Source organism: Phodopus roborovskii, unplaced genomic scaffold (assembly GCF_943737965.1).
Source record: "Phodopus roborovskii unplaced genomic scaffold, PHOROB, whole genome shotgun sequence".
Classification (NCBI taxonomy): Eukaryota; Metazoa; Chordata; class Mammalia; order Rodentia; family Cricetidae; genus Phodopus; species Phodopus roborovskii.
This window is the reverse complement of record NW_026126461.1, coordinates 13596645-13616168: the sequence shown is the minus strand read 5'-3', so window position 1 is coordinate 13616168 and position 19524 is coordinate 13596645. Positions and strand designations below refer to the sequence as shown.

Sequence of the window (19524 nt, the reverse complement as noted above, 5' to 3'; positions counted from 1 at the left end):
CTCTGCTCATGTTCGGAAAAAAGTCCTTCCATTCTGGACTTTTTCAGGTAAATCAGCCTTTCACCAAAAGAAAAAACCTGATCCCCAGACCCACCCACTCCCTTTAGTTAAAGCCTCATATTCTGCTTTAATTCAAAAATGTAAACATCTGCACAGAGGCCCTAGGATTCCACTGCAATTATAAACCAGCTTTCCTAAATCTCTAACCTACAACTCCAAGAGTCCACATAAAAAGGATCTCGGGGTGGGAGTGTCATCTTCTGTGGTTAATTTTAACTGCCACCATGACACAATCTAGACTCACCTGGAGAGAGTCTCGGTGAAGGACTGTCTACATTAGGTTCTCCTATGGGAGTGTCTGTGAGGGATTATCTGGATTGCTTTCACTGAGTTAGGAAGCCGTGGCCACCGAGGGCAGCAACAATCCTCCGTAGGCGGGTGGTCCTCAACTGTAGACTAGAAAAGGGAAGCTGAGCACTAGGCTGCCTGCGTTCACTGCTCTGTGATTCCAGATGTGACATGACCAACCTCCTCAAGCTCCTACCCCACCTGGACCTTTCTGCTAGGACGGCCTCTAATTCTAACCCACAATAAACTACAATTGTAACCTAAAATAAACCCCCTTTTTCCTAAATTGCTTTTGTCTTGGTATTTTATCACAGAAGTAGGAAATGAAACTTATATCTTCTCCATCCCCATATCCATGAGTCTCAGAGAAACAGAGGGACCCTGTCCAGCTGACATTTCCAAATCAAGGATCCTCCTACCTCAGGCAAAATTTCCTTCCTCTGAGAATAAAGGGTGAGGGAAAGGTAAGAGAGAGTAACAGAGGGTAAATAGGATCCAAATATATTAATATGTGTATGTCTGGCTCACAGAGACACCCCCCCTGCCTCCTGAGTGCTGGGGTTACCACACCCAGCATATTTTTAATACATACGAGTTAGTGCTTTACTAAAGCTTTTCCAAACAATGAGTTCTATATGCCGTTTAATTAATTATGAATTTAATTTCATGTCACTCCAGAGTCTTTCTGAAAACACAAATACAGAAAGCAGAACAAAGAAGGAGCTTTTCGAGAAGGAAAGCATTGTTGAGTTTGGTGTCAGGCATTTGAACACAGGACGGGTAGGCACACAGGCTAGAGAAGCAATATGGGGATGGGGATTTTGCCAATCAAAGTATGAGCTGAAAAAAAAAAAAAAAAATCAGATCACAAGTGCCATGTGCAAAATGAATTAAGATAAATGACAAGCAAAAATAAGTCACACATGAAATGATAGTGGCCTTCTGAAGCATAGTAATCTAATGTAAAGTATAGTAATCTAATACAAAGGGCACTAAAATGTTAACACGAAACTATTACAGGTTCAGAGGCCAAATCCAAAATCAAAGGTTAGCAATTTACTAAGAAGAGGAAAGTAGTCCTACCTTACTACTACCACTGCTGGCCATGTCTTAGCTAAAGGAGCAGGTCCATGGTGAGAAATTACACATTTAGGGTTGAGGAAGACACTTGAGAAAGTGTGCAGTGAAGTCTCATGAAGTGATCATAGGTCTAGCCAAAAGAACTGAGCTGTAGGAAGAAAGGTTAGGAGTCAGAACTACTCACTACAGAGAGATTAAAAAACATGTATGTGTGCAAAGTGCAGTAAAGCTCTTCCCAGAGACCACCTGCCACTTTTCCCTGCTCCAGACAGGAACGCCACACAGCCTACCTGCCCGCCCGCCATGCTCTCCCTCCCTAGCTAACCCCTCTCCTTCCCTCTCCCTCCCCAGCTGCCCCCTCTCCCTCCCCAGCTGCCCCTCTCCCTCCCCAGCTGCCCCCTCTCCTTCCCTCTCCCTCCCTAGCTGTCCCCCTCCTTCCCCAGCTGCCCCCTCTCCCTCCCCAGCTGCCCCCTCTCCCTCCCCAGCTGCCCCCTCCTTCCCCAGCTGCCCCCTCTCCCTCCCCAGCTGCCCCCTCTCCCTCCCCAGCTGCCCCCTCTCCCTCCCCAGCTGCCCCCTCCTTCCCCAGCTGCCCCCTCTCCCTCCCCAGCTGCCCCCTCCTTCCCCAGCTGCCCCCTCTCGCTCCCCCAGCTGCCCCCTCTCCCTCCCCAGCTGCCCCCTCTCCCTCCCCCAGCTGCCCCCTCTCCCTCCCCAGCTGCCCCCTCTCCCTCCCCAGCTGCCCCCTCTCCCTCCCCAGCTGCCCCCTCCTTCCCCAGCTGCCCCCTCTCGCTCCCCAGCTGCCCCCTCTCCCTCCCCAGCTGCCCCCTCTCCCTCCCTAGCTGCCCCCTCCTTCCCTAGCTGCCCCCCTTCCTAGCTGCCCCCTCCCTAGCTGCCCCCCTTGCTCCTTCCTTTCCCACACCCACACCCAGTTTTGCAGAGCCTACTATTGCTTCTGCGTTTTCAAAGCACAAAACTAACTTGAGCTGGAAGCAAAGCACAGACAGAGAGTTACTACTCTTATTAAAGACTGTTACAGGTAGCGAGGGGAATCCCAGGCCGCCCTAGGCAAGGAACTCCATGCAAATAACACCTGCTGACTGAGAGACAGTGTTCCTGAGTAAGTGTTCCCGCATTTATTACCCAATACCATGTGGTCAGAATACATACAAGCAACACTGACCAGACCCAACAGGCTGTGTTTACATATTTATGCACATAGAGAAAAGCAGGCCATGAATTTGAGAGGGAGGAAGGGGAGACACAGGAAGGGCTGGAGGGGTGAAAGAGAAGGACTAAAATGATACAATTATATTTTAACTACAAAAAAAAGATGGAGGGAAAATGATATAATCTGAAGAACTAATCAGGAATGCAAAAGACGACGAAGGTTGAGGCAGATTTTCCCAACAAAGACATATTCCTGTCTCAAAAGCCTCGGTGAGCCTAAGTTTACTCCTTGACTGGCTGGTTTTCTCTCAATCTTGAAATTGGAAGCTCTTGTAAAAGGCTTCTTGGTCATGGGTTCTCTGGTGTGTGTGTGTGTGTATGTGTGTGTGTGTGTGTGCGTGTGTGTGCGCGTGCGCGTGTGTAAGAGAGACGCTCATGAGTGTGGAAGCCAGAGGGTAACTGTGGAGCTGGTTCTCTCCCAGCGCCACGTGGGCTCTGGGGATTGAACTCTGGTCATCAGATTTGTACAGCAACCACTGTTTACCACTGAGCCATCTCTGTGGCCCTGACTTTTTTCTTTTTCTTTTTGCCTTTCTGCCATTCCCGTCCACTTTAACACAAACCCGGTGGCATTTCACACACGCCATCAGAACTATCTGCTTCCACCCAGTCAGGAAACCGACCAGCTTTATAGTCACATTCTCCAAGTCTTCCATCATTCCAATGACCTACACATCTCTAAAGGCACCTCACTGCCTCCAAGCATCATTTCATCCTAGATGTGGATGGCTCTCAATGCTAACGCGATTGCAAATCTAGCCTCCCTGTAAGTTTAAATGTCATTAACCCCTTCTCCCACTAAACCCTAACTGAGGGAAGGGTTTCCAATCCTAACACTGTTGATGCCCTCCACACCACACCTGAGACACAGTAGCCACCAAACAAGTATAACTGAATGAGTGACATTGTAAGGAAAATTACAGTTCTCTCTGATTAGTGCACAGTGGTATAAAGTAAGGCTTTTGAATGAGATCTTATAGATGGTAAAATGTATAACTTAAAATTATATTTAAATGTGAACTTTAATCTTCATTTCTTTTATAGTCTTTCAAAACAGCATGCAAGTTATACTATAGTGAACAGCACAATAGGCTGATGGATGTTTATTCGGGGAGAAATCACTTACACCAGAAACAGATGATTGCCACAGGTTCCTGTCCCAAGGACGCCTCCAGATGCTGTCTCTGATCATCCAGCACCCCAGACCTAGTCCCCCCAGGTCACGCCCACACCTGTCCCCACACCCCGATGAAGGTGGTCAGTCCAACAGGTGCAGGCAGGGTGGATATCTCATTACAATTCCCCTTTCAGTCTAAAGAAAAGATTTAGGCTTGAGACAAAACTATATACAAAGACAATAAATATCAAGTATGCTCTAGGAAAAGGAAAATTAACAACATACAAACTTAAGACCTACAGAGACACAACTATGGCAAACTAGCACTGGATCGCAAGCAAGGATTAACAGCAAAGCAGCATCTTCACTTCCTACAATGATACGTAAGTAACAGATATTTCCTGACAGCTATTAGCCATGCAACAATTACCTATACAAAAAGAAAGGGAGAAAGGGAGGGAGGGGGGTGAGGGAGGGAGGAAGAAAACAAAACCAAAAATTCTGCCTCCATGGAGATTATACATTAAAAAGAAAAATCAAAAACATTAAAAAAAAATGTAAGGGCTAGGTGTGACAATCACTACAGAAAGGAAAACTAAGAAGCCTGGGGAGGTAGACTAGTGATGACATAATGGAACCCTGAGGAAGACGGGGTTGCGCTGAGCTCTGGAGGAGAGCACTCCAGGGGAAGTGAGCACAGAGGTCCTGTGTGAGACACACTGTGTGTAGGGAACGGTGGAGAGAATGCAGACGCCGCATGAGCGAGACCAGAGCCACAAACTACATCACCTGAGAGCCTGCGCTTCCACAGAGCTACCCCGGAAGCCGCTGAAGACCGAGGGACACCGAGGGACACCGAGGGACACCGAGGGACACCGAGGGACACCGAGGGACACCGAGGGACCAGTCCCAGCTTTCTGAAAGGACCAAAGGCAACTCTGTGAGAGGGAGATACGGGCAGAGTCTCACTGGGAGTCATGTTAAAGAAAGAGTATGTGGGACTAGGATGAAGGAAGTGGAGGCGTAAGAATTAGACTTCAGAATTTATACTGAAGCAGAAAGACGCGGCTGAACTGTGGGGAAAGACTGTAGGGACATTAAAGAAAATGAGCCAAGGATAGCTTCAAGGGTTGGGGTTTAAACAGAAGAAAGCATGGCGCTGCCACCACTTTCAGAGATGGCAGTGTGGGTTTTATAATGTGACTTCTGTCATTTGAGTTCCCAAATTACCTTGACAAATGCAAAACTTTATGTCAGAAATCAAGCAACAAGTCACAGCCCCTTAGCACGTGGAACCGAGTGACAGTGAAGGAAACTTGGTATTTCTCTTACTGCAGTGTAAGAAGTCAGCAACACTTAACATGCAAAGTAGCTGATAAGCCACTGCCCTTGTGTGTTACACTGAGTCCAGTCAGGCGCTACTTAGAAAAAAACATCACGGTGTCGGCACACTGCTGTTTCCGTCACTCTCCTATTGCTGTCAAAAGACACCATCAACAAGGCAACTTATAAAAGAAAGCATGTAATTGGGGGCTGGCTTGAGACTCAGAGGGTGAGTCCATGACCGGCATAGCCAGGAGCATGGCAGCTGACCAGCAGGGCATGGGGCAGCAGCTGAGAGCTCACACTGGAGCCACAAGTAGGAGGAGAGAAGCCCACCCAGTGACACGCCTCCACCCACAGGCCACACCCCCAACCCTTCCCACACAGTTCCAACCGGTGCCCGCATGAAACACCCGAGCCTAGGGGCCGTTCTCATTCAAACCCCACAACTAGAGGCTGAGCCCGACCACCCACACGGTTGTTTCAAGGAAAGAGTGCACTGAGTGAGGCTGGAGAAGTGCTTGGCACAAGCGCGTGAGGACCAGAGTCTGTCCTCAGCGCTCACAGAAAGGCAAGTTTACATGGGAAATGACACCTGTAAATCCCAGCATTGGAAAATTGAGACAGGAGGACTCCGGGGGCTTGCTGGCCAACCAGCTTCGTGTTCAATGAGAAATCCTGTCTCAAAAATAAAGTAGAAGGGCTTGAGAGATGGCTCTTTGGCTAAGAAAAAGTACTGTTCTTCCAGAAGACCCGAGTTCAATTCCTAGCACCCATGGCTGTCAGTTCACAAACTACCTCCAGTTTCAAGGATCCTCCAAGGCATCTGCACTTACTTGTGTACACTCATACACACACGCACACACACACACAGACACACACACAGACAGACATACACGCGCACACACACGCATCTGCACTTACTTGTGTACACTCATACACACACGCACACACAGACACACACACATCTGCACTTGTGTACACTCATATACACGCGCGCACACACAAACACACAGACACTAAATCAATCTTAAACAAAGCAGAAAGGGACAACAACTCGGAGGGTGAAAGTGCTACCCTGGTGACCCACAACCCTAGTATAAAGCCGGGTGCAGGGCACATCAGTAATCACAGCACTCCTACAGCGAGACAGGAGGCGTGGACCAGAGAACCAGAGTCGCACAGAAGCTAAAGGCCAGCTACCTTAGACTACAAAGCAAATGCTGCAAACAAGAAGACAGGCCTGCCTCAAAATAAGGTAGAAGAAAACTCATGCTGTAGCATAAGGGCATGGACTACAGGAGGGGAGGGGAGGGGAGGGGAGGGGAGGGGAAGGGAGGGGAGGGGAGGGGAGGAAGGGGACAGGAGGGGAGGGGAGGGGAGGGGAGGAAGGGGACAGGAGGGGAGGGGAGGGGAGGGGAGGAAGGGGACAGGAGGGGAGGGGAGGGCAGGAAGGGGACAGGAGGGGAGGGGAGGGGAGGGGAGGAAGGGGACAGGATGGGAGGGGAGGGCAGGAAAGGGACAGGAGGGGAGGGGAGGAAGGGGACAGGAGGGGAGGGGAGGAAGGGGACAGGAGGGGAGGGGAGGAAGGGGACAGGAGGGGAGGGGGAGGGGAGGAAGGGGACAGGAGGGGAGGGGAGGGGAGGAAGGGGACAGGAGGGGAGGGGAGGGGAGGGGAGGAAGGGGACAGGAGGGGAGGGGAGGGGAGGGGAGGAAGGGGACAGGAGGGGAGGGGAGGGGAGGGGAGGAAGGGGACAGGAGGGGAGGGGAATAAAACATAGAACACTGACCTATGGCCTCCATGTGTACATGCATGGACAAGGGTACAGATATGTGGCATACAAGTATGTACTCACACATTTTTAAAAATAAAATGTCTTTGCTTCTCGCAAAACAAATTTTATAAAATCTTAGTGAAACTCAAAATAATGGTTAACCTGGATGAGGCTGTCTGAACACAGAAAACACCAGATTTTGAAGGAAACTCCATTCAAGAGGAAAAAGACCCCACATGAATGTTTTCAGGGGGTGACAGGCAGTGTGTCTGCTACAAGGTTACTTGCCCACTTTTAACAAATGTGCTTTCCTTTGTATACAGGGTCATGCTAACAAAAGAGCCCCATCCGCTGAGCTGAGGGTGGGAAATCCTCCCAGGCTGCACAGGGGGCAGCAAGGACACAGCCCACAGAACTACCCTGCTTCACCGAGGGAACATCAGCAGGCCCACGAGCTCTGAGCACCTGAGAAATCAAGCACCAGCCTCTAACTAGGTGACAGGCAGGACGCTCTGTCAGCCAGAAATGCTCTCCTGTCCTGCAGTCTCCCAGACACCAGCATAGAAGAACCTTTACCTATGCATTAATTACATAATGCAAAGGTCCGTAGCTCTCATTTCAGAAGGAAAAAAAAGAAAAACTTAACAATGACAACGACTCTATTGAATCAAACATGTTAGAAGGGGCTGCTTACATTTGTAATTAAATTTGTTTCCTTTTGCAGAAGTGCATCCCTGATTTGCAAGTGCTGCAAGAAATGAGTTTAGGAAATTTCAAAAGTCTACTAGACTTAAACTTTTCTAAGAGTTCGTTTCTAACCGTCCTTCTATGTAAAATGACTGATAAAAGCACCCTCAAAGGGCATAATGCACCCCTTTAATCCCAGGACTGGGGAAACTGAGGCAGGACACTCTCTAAGTTTGAGGCCAGCCTTGTTATTGATGTTGAATAAGGATCAGGAGAAACAAATAGGCCAAATAGATGTTTATTCAGGGAGAAATAACTCACAACATAGACAGGTGAACACCAGCAGGTCCCTGGTCCCAAGGATGCCTCGGGATGCTCCCCTGTCCCTGTGCTGCAAGCAAGAGAGCTCTCCTCCTCAGCCTTCCTTCCCTGAGGTCATGCCCAGCTCTGTCTCCACCCCCAATGGGCGTGGTCTATGCCACAGGTGCAGACAAGGTGATTATCTCACTACAATTTCCCCTTTAGTCTAAAGAACAGATTTGGGATAGATATAAAAACTATATACAAAACAGTAAATAACAAGTGTGCTCTAAGAAAAGGAAAATCGAGAACATACAAACTTAAGTCCTGCAAATCTAGTCCTAGGGTGAAGTCGAAACGGGGTATACAATAGAGTTGTCCTAAGCTGGAAAGCTTAAGTCTAGTACCTAATATATCTAACTAGGAAGAGAGAATAATGGTTGTGATAATTTAATCTTCAACCTCATCAAAGACCTGAGAAGGAAAATAATAATACTAGGGTAGTCAGGAAGTGCGGATGAAATTTGCTTCCAAAATGGCAAGACTAGCCATTTGGACAAGATACTGCTCTCGTCTGGACTGTTTGACTTTATGCTGTATAAACTGGACATGCAGGACCTACAGGAAAGTGACTGCTGATACAAGATAGACATTGATACAGGGTTCCTGCTTCATGGAAGAGTCTGCCAGACAGTCTGCAGGACACAGAGAAAAGTGACTAACAACCTGCCAATACAGGTAGACAGTTTAAAGTTTCCTGCTTTGCTGAGGAGTCTGCCAGACACAATATGGCCTATAGGCTGAAGACGGAACATTACAGAAGAACTTCGGGTGACTGACCAGGTAGTAAGATGTCTCTGTCATTTCTAGAGGAGATTCAAGATGGAGAACAGAAAGAGAAGATTGCCAGCCCCACTCTCCGGTAAGATGAGAACATGAGGAAGTACTTAGATTAATAGAAATGGGTTCATCATTAAGACAGAGCCAGCCAATAAGAAACATTAGAAACAGGCCAACAGCTTTATATCAAATACAGATTCTCTGTGTATCATTTGGGGCTGACGTGGCGGTGGGGCAAGACTGGTGGAAAAAACTACTTGTACCTCCTTGTCTACATGGTGAGAGCATCTCAAAAAGTTATAACTAAATTTTAAAATAAGTAAGTGCTCTCCCCTTGGACAGTGTAATTTTAAAGAAACCCTTTTGACTGGGCTAATATAAGGAGCATTTTAAGATACTAAGAGCCTAGAATACAGAAGAGTTATACTGTGGAGACAATTTTCACCATAAAATTAATTTCCCTGTTTCTTTAATAATGATGTCATTTATAACATAGACTGTGGCGCTTTCACTCATCTGCTTTGAACTATTTGTTAGCATCTGCTTCAACTTTTGAGTGTTGGATTCTTCATTATCAATTACACAAAATCAGCATAACAAGAATGACCCAAAAACATGGGACAGACAAACTTCCATTTAGGAAAATCAAATTTGCTTTCTACCAATTTTAAATTAATACTTTTGGTTCAAAAGAAAGAAATTTATGGCATACTCAACTAAAAAACAACTGGCATCCTAAGGTGAAAGAACTGAAACTATTGGTCTGGTAGAGGGGTAGGAGAAGGTGGGTGGGTCCTTAGGGAAGAGAGAGGGAGATGAATACAAGAGGAAGGAGGGAGATAAAATAATACGGATAAAACTATTAACTATTAAAAGCCTACAATGCACATAATTCAGTGTATAGATATACATATACAGTTTTAATGAACTGTTCTCATCTGGGCCTGTGGTAACCCTTTAACAGCCAAAGACCACCTAACAAGAAACAAAACCCCCGATACCAGATATAAGAAGCCCTCTTTTGCATTGCTGGCCAGGGCTGTCAGGGAGAGACTATTGCTGCTGCTCTTGGTGACAACCCAGAGTGGAAAAGGTTAGCTCTATGCACTTCAGAAACAGGGCCCAGAGGCCCGAGCTGGAACTGATCCAAGTGCCCTCCCTGAGGACTAGCTTTGTTGGTAGCAGAAGGTGCTTGCCTGAGTGCTTCACCACCACCACCCTCTGGAGCTGTAAGCAAGCCCCCAGTGAAGAGTTTTCTTTTGTAAGGGTGTCTCTTCACAGGAAAAGAATCTGAAGTAAGACAGAGTCATCCTATTATCACCAGAACAGACAGGAAGCAGCACAAAGAGCTGAATGAAAAGCCGAGGGCTTCCTAACGTCAGGCATCTTTACTTACATTGTCTCATTTCTTCTACATAACTACTGTATGAGGTCATTTTATCTTACTCATTTCATAGAAGAGGAAACTATGATTTGGTGATATTAAGTAATTTGTCCAAGATCCCACAAAAGAGAGACTGGAGCTGAGACCCAAGTTATATGGGTTCAAAATAACCCGTTCTTCTTCTCACCACACTTTCCCAACCTGGCAAGGAACTCCGCCGTTAAAATTTGCAGACTTTTAATTATTACTTACTAAGGATAGAGATAACAGCAAGCTTATAATGAATGGTAATAATGTAGACTGAATGTTAGTCATAGTTTTATAACTACAGATGAAGATTTAAGAAATAATTACAAGTTATTTCTGAGGTTACATTCTTTAAAGCTGAATATGTAATACCCATAAAATGTGGATATTTTTCTTAAAACTTATTTTCTTAGAAAGGTACTAAGTGAACTCCAGTTTACCTACAGAATTTTGAACTTCAGAGGCTCTTGAAGACCCCATAATGTGGCAGCAGACCCCATTACATGGCAGCCATACTCGGTTAAATACATCCACAATAAACTATGACTGTAACTTTTCTGACAGAATAAAAAAATAAATAAAAAGTAGCTACTTTATTCTGATTCCTTTGTTCCAGCTTTAATATATCCTCTTTCCTGTCCTTCCCCAGAATCAGAAGTGACAGTAGCCAAGCCTCACGCTCAGGAAGGTGAAGATGCAGATACACTGGGATGTATCCCACCACACTGAGATAACTGGTAGAGTGTTGGGTCGAACGGCAAGCTTTAATCATTTCCCCAAACATTAACTATGACAGGATTACTGATGACATTTCTTCTCTACACTTTCCCAACTGATTTTGAAGAACTCAACTTGAGTAACTAAATGAAAATTCAATTAAAGAATAAGAAGGAGAGAAGAGGTGGAGAATGCAGAGCCCTGGTAAAAAGTATGTATGTAGTTCACCACTTCCATGTGACTCAACCCAAAACTAACTATATTCCCTTTGATGTCTCAATAAAACAACAGGGAGACCACAATACGCATGCCAAAGACAATAAAAATCACATCCACCTATAAACTCAGATAAATGCCTCTCACATATTTTAGAAATTAGTATATACAAATATAGGTATAAAATCTTTCTGAAACTTAAAAGGACACAAATATTTTAAGAAAAACTATAGGACTGAAAAGATACAATTACTATATGTGTGTGAATTAATGCCATTTCCACTTTTATTCCTTTATGAGAAACTGAAGTTCTGTATTAAGATACTCCCTTATTAACACTATGAGACAACACTGAAGATAGTTTTCAGTCCTGTTGAAATACTAGTAAACCTACTAAACAAAGTTACTCAGTCTCCATGAAGGAGGTCTACGTTAGTTATCTTCCTAAGTCACATCTCCAAACTCTTTTTCCAACACAAAATACATTCTTCCAAATCAACATGTGTAAGATTGATCCACTTATTCGGTTACACGAACAAAACACTGAATAATATGATCTCACTCCAAAAGATATACATCAAGGCGGGAAACTACTATCTCCTAACACAAACCCAAGCTTCAAACAAAACCTTGGTGTAAGTGACAAGTTGGCAGATTACCTTTCCTGTGACTACCAGAACGAACTTTACTAATCTGGGCCTTGGATACAAAGACTACCTCACAAAACCAGAGTAGTGCTTTGTGTAACTAATACCATTGTCTTTTTCCCTACTATTTCCACTTACAAACAATTATCTTACTATATTCAGGGGTTCTATACAGCTATGTTAGCTTTTCAAACCCTGATCATTTCCGTCCCTCTGTTGTTAATATTTACTATGGCACAACTATCCAAAAGGTACCTGCTGCCATAAATAAATATATAAATAACAAGTGCAACCCACTTTTTCGGTGCAACTTTTAAGTTTTTGATAGTGGGGGGGGGGCTGCAAATCTGAAGAGTTCACAGAAAAGTTAGAGCTACATGGCAGCTGAGAATAAATCCAAGTGTTCTCTCTAAAAAAGCGTGGACTGTTTCTCCCACACAATATCTACCTTTGAGGCAGGGCAGAAGATGCATTAATGGGACACTATAAAATCTTAGCTAGTGTGTATTAGTACTGTCAGTGCAGAAGAGAAACAGATCTCCGCCAAAGGTCTTTTATGGAAGAAAACCGAAAGTGTTTCCAAGAATGCCTATGTGCTGTCTTCAAACATCCCCAGGACCTTTGAAAACCCTTAACATGAGAGCTATCGGAAAAATCTTTTCTTGGCTGTAAAAGAGACACTCAACCTTTTATATCCTGTGGCTCTCTTCAATACAACAAACACCTCCCTGCACCCAACACTGTGTTTCTGCAGTGCTAGTTTGTCCTTTTAATCCTGTTCTCGTTGCACATATGGACAGCAGTTTTTAGGCGTTAACCACTAAAAGTGTTGGCCTTATCTTCGGATCCCCCCCCCCCATCAAACTTTTACATAGTGACTTCAGGTGAGCAGTTTTTTCGTAAAATGCCTGAAAACTCCTATACAAGTTAGATTAGCATATGCCAGGGCGATGGTAAGACCACTGTGAATATGGTATCTCCAGAAGTACTGAAAGTTTCCTTGCTCTGACATATCTTAAGGGGAATGAAGCTGAAAGGCTGCCCTAACCTTCTCAGATTTAGATTGCATCGGCATCCCCAACAAAATCACCAACCGAACACCTCAGACCCCCTAAACAACCCTTGGGGGTCGGGGGACAAAAATCGCGCGCCCCTGACTGCGGGCTTCACCCCAGGAGTCTACATCTGGGTCAGCCTCCTCAAGGGCAGCCCTGTACAAGCGAGCAAGCGGGGCGGCGGGGACGAGAAGCTGGGCTCGCGGGTCCTGCAGGGAAGGAGCGGCCGCGTGCGGGGGACACCGGGTGCCCCAGGACGGGGCGTCCAGGACGGGTGTGGGCACCGTGAGCGCGGGCGATGAGCGCCAGGAGGGGCAGGGTGCGGGCTGCCATCGCCGCGGCCCCCAATCACGCCCGACGCCCCGCAGCCCCGCAGCCCCGCAGCCCCGAGCCCCGCGACGGGGCGGGGCCAGGCGCCCGCCACGGCCGGCACCGCCCCCTCAGCCTCCGGGTCCGGGCGGGTGGGAGGGGCGGGCCTCGCGGGCCGGACCCAAGCCCAAGGCGCGGTGCTCCATCGCGGCCCGGGCGGGGCGGGCCGGGCGGGGCGGGCCGGGCAGGGCGGGCGCCCCCGCGGCCCCGGGCGGGGACGGGGCTGGCGGCGGGCGGCGGGCGGCGGGGGAGCCTCCGGGCAGCCCGCGCCCGCTGGGCCGGAGCCCGGCGCGCCGCTGCGGGCGGGGACGGCGGCCCCCGCGCTGAGCTCGCCTTCCGGCCGCCTTCCCGCCTCCCGGGGCGTTGCCCCGGGCAACAGTGCCTACCGACGGCGGCGTGAAACGCACCTACCTAGAACCTGACAAGCAGGAGCCCCTCACACCCGGGAGCCAGTCGCCACCCGGCGTCACGGGGGCCGCTGCGGCCAATGGGAGCCGCCGTCGCCAGCCCCCACAGCCAATCCCGCCGCACTCCGGTCTCCGGGCACCCGGAGTGCTCGGCCAATGAGCAAGGGCGGGGGGCGGGCGCTGCCGCCGGCCCCAACCCCCTCCCCCGCGGCCTCCCAGGAGGCGGGCGCGGCCCATTGGCCCGGGCCCGCGAGGGGGCGGGCGGGGCTTGCGGGTGGGCGGGGCTTGCGGACGAGCGGGGGCGTGGCCGCGGCCGCCGCCCTGTGGGCCGCTTCCCCGCGGGGCTGCCGCTCGCCGCTCCGCGTCCTCCAGGACCCCGCTTCCCCCGGCTACGGGGCGGCGGCGGCGGCGGAGGGGGCCCGACAGGAAACTCGGGGAGGCCCGCACGGCCGAAGCCGGGAAGTGGCCTGGCCGGGTGATAGATAAGCGGGGGCCGCCGGGAAGGGCCAGGTCAGCCCCGCGCTCCGAGCGAGCGGCCCGGCCGGAAAGGAGGCGGGACCAGACGTGCAGCGCCCGCGGGTGCTCCCCACCCGGAGCGCGCTGCACCGCGCACCGCACGGCCCCTCTCCCTTCCCGCGCTCCGCTCGCTTGCGCGTGTGCTGGAACGTGGATCCGTTTAAAGCGCCTTTGCGGCGTGCTCGGCGCCCTCTTTTTCTCACTCGTCTGTCTTCCGACGCCGACGATCTGAGGGGTCTCTGGGAACCTGCAGGGTGTAAGGCGGGGTCCTGGGAGCGGGTCCCTGGAAAGTACTTACCTCTAGGAAAGTCTGGAAAGCGAGAACTCAAAGTGATTGGCTGGCTCTTCCAATGAGGGCTGTTTTCTGAAGCGCTTCTCGCCAGTTTGGTGCAAAAATGAGTAGTGTGTGCACCGAACAAATCTTACTAGGTGATCTGGAGCTCTGTGATAGGTGTTACTCGTCACTGAGCGTCACTCCCGTATTGCAGTAGCATGCTTTTTAAGGCATTGTGTCTTGTACGTGAGCTCAACCACATTGGTTGCGAGCAACAAGTCTACCACAACCCCATTTGCACAACCACCCTTAAAATGGTTATTCACTGAAGTCCGTTTCATTTGCGTGTGAGGACACACAAATGTTTAAGCCTTTCTGTTCAAAATGGATGAGACTCTCTTCCCTTCTTTTTCTCAGAAAGCAGTTATTAAGTACTCTTTTCAGGTTTTTGATCCATGGATATCTTTCTCAATAACTTGGGAGGTACACGTCTGTGAATCAGTGTCAGGAAGCTTAAAACTCTGGCTGAATCCCAGAAAGGGTAGAGGAAACCCCTAACAAACCTGGGAACCAGTATCTCCCAAAGGTCACAGACAGCAGCAAGAAATAGCCCCCTATCTCCCAGTTTCTGTCAAACACTAGAACTACCTTGGGCATTAGGATTGTTTTTGTTGTTGTTGTTTTTTTTTTTTTTTTTTTTTTTTTCTCTTAAAATGAAGGTGGCACCCCAGCAATCCACTACAGGTGTGACAAATAGTGCCAGGTTCTCTTACTGGAGTACTACTTACTGTTCGTTATGAAAATGTAAATAATAGGTTGCATCACTAGGTATGCAAACCACAGTTAAATTTGGAAAGAAAGAAACTGGAGGGAAAAATAGCGGCAAGGCTAGCTTTACCACCACCACCACCACCCCCCGCAATAAGTATCACTTTGCATTACAATCCATTTAACAAATACTTTTTTTCCACTTCCAAAAATTCTGAATAAATTTCCTTATACAACCTTGTAAACATAGAATTAAGGAAAATAATTTCTTGTCTAGGTGGTCCACGGCCTTCCTAAAATGCTAGTCTAATCCTGCAGTTGAAGATACTAGCATAGAATTTAATAGATCACTTTTCTTCTAAAAGTTAGATCTGTTCCTGGAACTGCCACCGTTTGTGAATGCCACAGAATTACCTAGCTATAAGCAGACAAGCTTTATATTTTAAGAAAAGAACTTTCCTGGGGGAAATGTATATAATGTGACTATTAAAACTAGGTAGTTGGTTTAAACATACTTTTCCATTGTTTACTGTTGGTTAATATCTTTCCTCACCCTATCTCCCTCTCGCTTTCCTGTTTAAAATTTTCTCACAGATTTGAGCAGTCTTGGCTGTGTGCCAGCTTAGTCCAGCGATTCCTACATCTGTAATCTCGGAGTCTTCTCTTCCTTCTCTCAGCCAGTTCCCTTCATTTGTAACTGTCCTCTTGTTCACTCTTTTAGACCTAACCACTTGCACACACCACTCCTAAAGTAGATGTAATAAGGGACGCAGAAGAGAAAACAGCGGTTATCTGTTCTCTGTGCGAGCCACGTAGTCCGTTTTCACGGGACAGAGACCCCACTGGAGCTTGGACACTCACTGCAGAGCATGTCTGGATGAAGTTCCAAATTTCAAAATACCTATATATGGCTTCCTTTGAGTTGTAGATCTGTATATGGGAACTAAAGGGAGCAGAGGGAAGGAAGGTTAAAGTAGATGAGAGAAGAAAATGTCTATCGTCGACAAAGTAAATGTCAAGTCCGTTGAGATCACTTCATAACTGCCCCTCCCAGCCAGGGCCTGGCTGAACACACAGTGTCTCCTTCGGTTCCATGGCTTTCTGTTCAACACTGAGAAATGCTACCACCAGCATTCCTCATCAAGACATGCCCTCTTAAAACGTCCACGGATTATTCAAGGTCTGTCCCTTTAGTAAGCTGTCCGTTTCTCCGAATTTACCTGCCCTTTCCTTCAGTCCCTTATGCCTATTCCTTTGTGCCTTCAAAGACAAAGCCTGACTATGTGCTTGACACTGCTGGGGTAATGGCTTCCCGGTGTAGTCACCTGAGGGAGGGCTCCTAAGAAATGCACACTACCAGACTCACTCTCACTCTGCCTTGGGAAGATCTGCGATGAGTTTTTAAAAAGAAAATCATGTTTAGGAGGCCAGCCAATCAGGTCGACAAGGTACATTTTGCTGAGGCTACATCTCTAGTTGCTTGCAGCAACACATAAACTTAGGTCACAGGGAAACCGGCTGTCAGGTATCCCTGAAGGCAACAGTAAGGAGAGAAGCTGCAAACAGAATTAGCTGGAAGTCTGTGTAATCTAAGAAATGTGTAGACCAGATCTTCAGATCACTTCCTCCACCAAGTTGCAAAGGAACAGGAATGTTTGCCCGGGGGTGGGGGGGTGGGGGGTGCGGCTGAGTTAAAAGACAACCGAACACAGAGAAGGGTAAGGCGGATTCCCGTAAGGTGAGGTGAGAAGGGTAAGTAAGAGCAGATCCACGTCCTTCTCTTGCCTAGCTCCTGCAAGGGCAAGCTCCGGGTTGCTGGAAGCAATATTTGTATGTCTACTCGGAGAGTATTCTATTTGACACAGCCAGATCCCCTGCCCAGTCACACCAAGAATGACATCTGCGACCTCTAAGTTCCATTCTAAAAAGACAAGTGGGTATCATCCTGTGTTAGGCCTGCAATCATGGAAACCAGACACCAAATGAAAGAGGAGGGTGTGGCGCCGGCACAAAATAAAGCCAAAGGAGAGAAGGGGGGGGGGGGGGAGGGAAGACAATCTCAAATGAACTGTGATTTTCTTTGAAAACACTGGGCTCAGCCAATAAGAAAGCAGACTGCTGCTCCAATGGACAAAAGCTTGTTCCAAGTACCAATGTCACGTGACTCACAACAGCTGTAGCGCAGGCTCTGGTGGGATCCAATGCATCAGTCTTCCTTACACACACGCACACGCACACACGCGCGCGGTAAAAACAAATTTTAGGAAGATAGTGTGTGTATGAAAGCAAGATACTTTCAGCAAGGAAATATTTAGAGTAGCCCTTTCCCCTAAGGAGACTGACTCTACCCTTAGCAGCCATCAATATTTCATTCAACAGAGGGAGGTTGGGCCTCAGGGACTCCTCCCCCATCCATGCTGGCACGTTGAATGGCTTCATCTTGTCAAGCCTTGTGCAGGTAACCACATCTACTGTCAGCTAATCTGAGCAGCAGCCACATAAGAACCAGGCAAAATTTGTCTTGTACCACATCTCACTTTGCATCGAGGTCTGCTAACTGAGCTTGGGCCTCAAAGACAGGACAAGGCTGGCTGGCCAGCAAGACCAAGAGATCAATTTGTCTCTGCCTCCCCAGCTCTGGAATTGCAGACATATGTAGCCATGGCTGACTTTTTAGTAGGCTCTGGGATCTGAATACAGCCCCAGCAAGTGAGAATCAACATTATAAGGAACTGGCAAATTTAAGTTTTGTGTTTATGTCGCCGAGATCAAACACAGGAGCTTTCCCGTTCTGGACAAGGAGTGGACCCCTGAGCAGGATCCCCAGCCCTGCCAAACATTTTCAAGTGCTTGTGCTATTTTATGCTGCCCCAGTGACATATGCCGGCTCCAATGTTCCTTATCTACCAGCACTGAGTACTATTGAAAATAATGGAAAAATGGTTTGCTTTACCATTATTTCTTCTTCTTCTCCTCCTCCTCCTACTCCTCCTCCTCCTTCTTCATCATCCTCCTTCTCCTTCTTCTTTTTGAAACAAAGTCTACACTGTAGCTAAGGCTGGCCTGGGACTTACAATAAAGTCCACGCTGGCCTCAAACTTATAACAATTTACTACTCTGTCCCAACCCCCTTGTCCTGAGACTACCACAACCTGCTTATTTGACCATTCTGATAGATCTATAGTGTATGATACCCTGTCATTAATTTGAATTTTTCCAATGACTAACAATGTTGACTACATCTCACTGATTACTTGGGAATCACATTTCTCCTTTTGTAGAACATATATTCAAAGACTTTTTGCTCGTTTTAAAAGACAAGTTTCGCTTTCATCTGTTTTGTTTTTTTTTTTTTTTTTTTTTTTTTTTTTTTTGCTATTTGTTGGTTGGTTGGATAGTTTGTGGTATTTTTATTTGTTTTGTTTTGCATCACCAGGACTAAACCCGGAGCCTCCCTCATAGATGCCAGACAAGTGTTCTGCCACTGAGCTACACATTCAAGGGCATTTCAGAAAAAAACACAGCTGAGGAATTCAAGACACACAAACACCAGGCATATGCATATATGGTCAAGTGATTATTGGCAACAGTATGAAGACTGAAGAATGAGGGAAAAGGTAGTGTTTTTCAAAAAACAGTACTTACACAATTGGTCATCTGCAAGTAAAATGCCCTGTATGTATATTCAAAATCAATTACAGATCCTAACTGGAAAAAAATGGAAAATGATAAAGCATTCAAAATACCACACTGAAGAAAATGATCCTGTGTGTGTATGAATATGTATATATATGAATAGATATGTGTATATATATTAATATATACTTATATTCAAGAAACAAATTTCCTCTTACTTGAAATTCACAGTTTACCTAGTTAAAGGCCAAAGACTGCTACTAAGAAAGAACTGAATGATAAAATCTCTTCTTGCTTGAAACACAGTTTTTCTTGTAATAGTCACAGGATTATCACTGAAAAGGAACTTTATCTAAAACCCCCTAATTCATTAAAAAATGTGAGCATAAAAGATTTGTTCCAAACAAATACATTCCATTAGTCCCCCACAATTTTAATTTCAATGTTATTTTCCAAGAACTGTTATGTTTAATTTACATAATCCATGATTGTTTTCTAATTGGGCTTAATATAGGATTTCACTTTAAATATATATACTTCCTTGTATTTTAATTTGTTTAACCAAGTATACTTTCTTAAGTATGGATATATACCAGCATTAAGCCTCCCCTTTCAACAGGGGGTAAATAATTAAATAAACACAGCATTCTAGGCATTGTTGCAGTCTGAGTGAAAGGGTACTGTGACAGGATGTGCTGTTGCTAGGGGCAGGGGGGACTTTGGTGACGAGTGAGTCTGAAAAGATGAAACTTGAAATGAGGTCTGGCGGTGAGAAAGGAGCCAGGTGCGGGCAGATGCAGGGACAGGATGTTCC

General features: G+C 47.0%; 1 protein-coding gene across 3 annotated transcripts in view; it reads right to left on the bottom strand.

The window, feature by feature from the left end:
- Positions 1-13603, bottom strand: part of Fer (FER tyrosine kinase) — a 216124-nt gene extending 202521 nt beyond the window's left edge. For 2 of the 3 annotated variants that reach the window (XM_051190878.1, XM_051190880.1), the window contains exon 1: positions 13521-13603. The gene's annotated coding sequence lies outside the window, so the exon portion shown is untranslated. Of the gene's footprint in view, positions 1-1431; positions 1521-13520 lie in introns of those variants that run through there. The other variant, XM_051190879.1, reaches the window with a different exon arrangement.
- Positions 13604-19524: the final 5921 nt, after the last annotated feature.